This window comes from Diachasmimorpha longicaudata, unplaced genomic scaffold (assembly GCF_034640455.1).
Source record: "Diachasmimorpha longicaudata isolate KC_UGA_2023 unplaced genomic scaffold, iyDiaLong2 ctg00000128.1, whole genome shotgun sequence".
NCBI classification, from domain to species: domain Eukaryota; kingdom Metazoa; phylum Arthropoda; class Insecta; order Hymenoptera; family Braconidae; genus Diachasmimorpha; species Diachasmimorpha longicaudata.
In genome coordinates, this window is record NW_026973940.1 from 40001 (window position 1) to 45000 (window position 5000).

Below are 5000 nucleotides of genomic sequence, written 5' to 3' on the forward strand. Positions count from 1 at the left end.
AAACTATGCATATAACAATAGCTTTTATGCTGAATGACGGCTATCCGGCTGTCCCTATCCAAAAATTGAGAAATCCATAAGTGTCCCTACCTACTTTGCGCCGAAGCAATACGAATCAAAAAGAACTACGAATGGGGACTTAGAATAATTTTTCATTTTTCCCAACTTTGAAAATAATCACTTGAAAAAAATCTTAGAATCCAAAGAATAGTATACTTGATCGTTCTACAAGTCGAAAATTGGAAAAATAAGTGATATTTTTGCTTGATGCTATTTTTGTCGGTATGCAAAATCGTTGTCAAGATTCTCAAACCTTAAAATCAGGCCAGCCGGCAATTGGCGGGTGAAAATTTCAATCAATTCCCATTCCTCACATCAAACTATGCATATAACAATAGCTTTTATGCTGAATGACGGCTATCCGGCTGTCCCTATCCAAAAATTGAGAAATCCATAAGTGTCCCTACCTACTTTGCGCCGAAGCAATACGAATCAAAAAGAACTACGAATGGGGACTTAGAATAATTTTTCATTTTTCCCAACTTTGAAAATAATCACTTGAAAAAAATCTTAGAATCCAAAGAATAGTATACTTGATCGTTCTACAAGTCGAAAATTGGAAAAATAAGTGATATTTTTGCTTGATGCTATTTTTGTCGGTATGCAAAATCGTTGTCAAGATTCTCAAACCTTAAAATCAGGCCAGCCGGCAATTGGCGGGTGAAAATTTCAATCAATTCCCATTCCTCACATCAAACTATGCATATAACAATAGCTTTTATGCTGAATGACGGCTATCCGGCTGTCCCTATCCAAAAATTGAGAAATCCATAAGTGTCCCTACCTACTTTGCGCCGAAGCAATACGAATCAAAAAGAACTACGAATGGGGACTTAGAATAATTTTTCATTTTTCCCAACTTTGAAAATAATCACTTGAAAAAAATCTTAGAATCCAAAGAATAGTATACTTGATCGTTCTACAAGTCGAAAATTGGAAAAATAAGTGATATTTTTGCTTGATGCTATTTTTGTCGGTATGCAAAATCGTTGTCAAGATTCTCAAACCTTAAAATCAGGCCAGCCGGCAATTGGCGGGTGAAAATTTCAATCAATTCCCATTCCTCACATCAAACTATGCATATAACAATAGCTTTTATGCTGAATGACGGCTATCCGGCTGTCCCTATCCAAAAATTGAGAAATCCATAAGTGTCCCTACCTACTTTGCGCCGAAGCAATACGAATCAAAAAGAACTACGAATGGGGACTTAGAATAATTTTTCATTTTTCCCAACTTTGAAAATAATCACTTGAAAAAAATCTTAGAATCCAAAGAATAGTATACTTGATCGTTCTACAAGTCGAAAATTGGAAAAATAAGTGATATTTTTGCTTGATGCTATTTTTGTCGGTATGCAAAATCGTTGTCAAGATTCTCAAACCTTAAAATCAGGCCAGCCGGCAATTGGCGGGTGAAAATTTCAATCAATTCCCATTCCTCACATCAAACTATGCATATAACAATAGCTTTTATGCTGAATGACGGCTATCCGGCTGTCCCTATCCAAAAATTGAGAAATCCATAAGTGTCCCTACCTACTTTGCGCCGAAGCAATACGAATCAAAAAGAACTACGAATGGGGACTTAGAATAATTTTTCATTTTTCCCAACTTTGAAAATAATCACTTGAAAAAAATCATAGAATCCAAAGAATAGTATACTTGATCGTTCTACAAGTCGAAAATTGGAAAAATAAGTGATATTTTTGCTTGATGCTATTTTTGTCGGTATGCAAAATCGTTGTCAAGATTCTCAAACCTTAAAATCAGGCCAGCCGGCAATTGGCGGGTGAAAATTTCAATCAATTCCCATTCCTCACATCAAACTATGCATATAACAATAGCTTTTATGCTGAATGACGGCTATCCGGCTGTCCCTATCCAAAAATTGAGAAATCCATAAGTGTCCCTACCTACTTTGCGCCGAAGCAATACGAATCAAAAAGAACTACGAATGGGGACTTAGAATAATTTTTCATTTTTCCCAACTTTGAAAATAATCACTTGAAAAAAATCATAGAATCCAAAGAATAGTATACTTGATCGTTCTACAAGTCGAAAATTGGAAAAATAAGTGATATTTTTGCTTGATGCTATTTTTGTCGGTATGCAAAATCGTTGTCAAGATTCTCAAACCTTAAAATCAGGCCAGCCGGCAATTGGCGGGTGAAAATTTCAATCAATTCCCATTCCTCACATCAAACTATGCATATAACAATAGCTTTTATGCTGAATGACGGCTATCCGGCTGTCCCTATCCAAAAATTGAGAAATCCATAAGTGTCCCTACCTACTTTGCGCCGAAGCAATACGAATCAAAAAGAACTACGAATGGGGACTTAGAATAATTTTTCATTTTTCCCAACTTTGAAAATAATCACTTGAAAAAAATCTTAGAATCCAAGGAATAGTATACTTGATCGTTCTACAAGTCGAAAATTGGAAAAATAAGTGATATTTTTGCTTGATTCTATTTTTGTTGGTATGCAAAAATAGCATCACAGAATTTTTAATTGAAAAAAATTATATTCATGTATAATTGAATGCATAAAATTAAACTAAATTCTATAAAACTAATTTATAATTTATCAGGTAACCGATATTATTAATTTTTAGTGATGACTTGAAAAGTTGATGCTATTTTTGTTGGTATGCAAAAATAGCATCACAGAATTTTTAATTGAAAAAAATTATATTCATGTATAATTGAATGCATAAAATTAAACTAAATTCTATAAAACTAATTTATAATTTATCAGGTAACCGATATTATTAATTTTTAGTGATGACTTGAAAAGTTGATGCTATTTTTGTTGGTATGCAAAAATAGCATCACAGAATTTTTAATTGAAAAAAATTATATTCATGTATAATTGAATGCATAAAATTAAACTAAATTCTATAAAACTAATTTATAATTTATCAGGTAACCGATATTATTAATTTTTAGTGATGACTTGAAAAGTTGATGCTATTTTTGTTGGTATGCAAAAATAGCATCACAGAATTTTTAATTGAAAAAAAATATATTCATGTATAATTGAATGCATAAAATTAAACTAAATTCTATAAAACTAATTTATAATTTATCAGGTAACCGATATTATTAATTTTTAGTGATGACTTGAAAAGTTGATGCTATTTTTGTTGGTATGCAAAAATAGCATCACAGAATTTTTAATTGAAAAAAATATATATTCAGATATAATTGAATGCATAAAATTAAACTAAATTCTATACAACTAATTTATATTTTATCAAGTAACCGATATTATTAATTTTCAATGATGTCTTGGAACGTTCATGCTATTTTTGTTGGTATGCAAAAATAGCATCACAGAATTTTTAATTGAAAAAAATATATATTCAAATATAATTGAATGCATAAAATTAAACTAAATTCTATACAACTAATTTATATTTTATCAAGTAACCGATATTATTAATTTTCAGTGGTGTCTTGGAACGTTGATCCTATTTTTGTTGGTATGCAAAAATAGCATCACAGAATTTTTAATTAAAAAAAATATATATTCATATATAATTGAATGCATAAAATGAAACTAAATTCTATACAACTAATTTATATTTTATCAAGTAACCGATATTATTAATTTTCAATGATGTCTTGGAACGTTGATCCTATTTTTGTTGGTATGCAAAAATAGCATCACAGAATTTTTCATTGAAAAAAATATATATTCATATATAATTGAATGCCTAAAATAAAAATAAATTCTATACAACTAATTTATATTTTATCAAGTAACCGATATTATTAATTTTCAATGATGTCTTGGAACGTTGATCCTATTTTTGTTGGTATGCAAAAATAGAATCACAGAATTTTTAATTAAAAAAAATATATATTCATATATAATTGAATCCATAAAATTAAACTAAATTCTATACAACTATTTTATAGTTTATCAAGTAACCGATATTATTAATTTTCAATGATGTCTTGGAACGTTGATGCTATTTTTGTTGGTATGCAAAAATAGCATCACAGAATTTTTAATTGAAAAAAATTATATTCATATATAATTGAATGCATAAAATTAAACTAAATTCTATATAACTAATTTATAATTTATCAGGTAACCGATATTATTAATTTTTAGTGATGACTTGAAAAGTTGATGCTATTTTTGTTGGTATGCAAAAATAGCATCACAGAATTTTTAATTGAAAAAAATATATATTCAGATATAATTGAATGCATAAAATGAAACTAAATTCTATACAACTAATTTATATTTTATCAAGTAACCGATATTATTAATTTTCAATGATGTCTTGGAACGTTGATCCTATTTTTGTTGGTATGCAAAAATAGCATCACAGAATTTTTAATTAAAAAAAATATATATTCATATATAATTGAATGCATAAAATGAAACTAAATTCTATACAACTAATTTATATTTTATCAAGTAACCGATATTATTAATTTTCAATGATGTCTTGGAACGTTGATCCTATTTTTGTTGGTATGCAAAAATAGCATCACAGAATTTTTCATTGAAAAAAATATATATTCATATATAATTGAATGCCTAAAATAAAAATAAATTCTATACAACTAATTTATATTTTATCAAGTAACCGATATTATTAATTTTCAATGATGTCTTGGAACGTTGATGCTATTTTTGTTGGTATGCAAAAATAGCATCACAGAATTTTTCATTGAAAAAAATATATATTCATATATAATTGAATGCCTAAAATAAAAATAAATTCTATGTAACTAATTTATAATTTATCAAGTAACCGATATTATTAATTTTCAATGATGTCTTGGAACGTTGATCCTATTTTTGTTGGTATGCAAAAATAGAATCACAGAATTTTTAATTAAAAAAAATATATATTCATATATAATTGAATCCATAAAATTAAACTAAATTCTATACAACTATTTTATAGTTTATC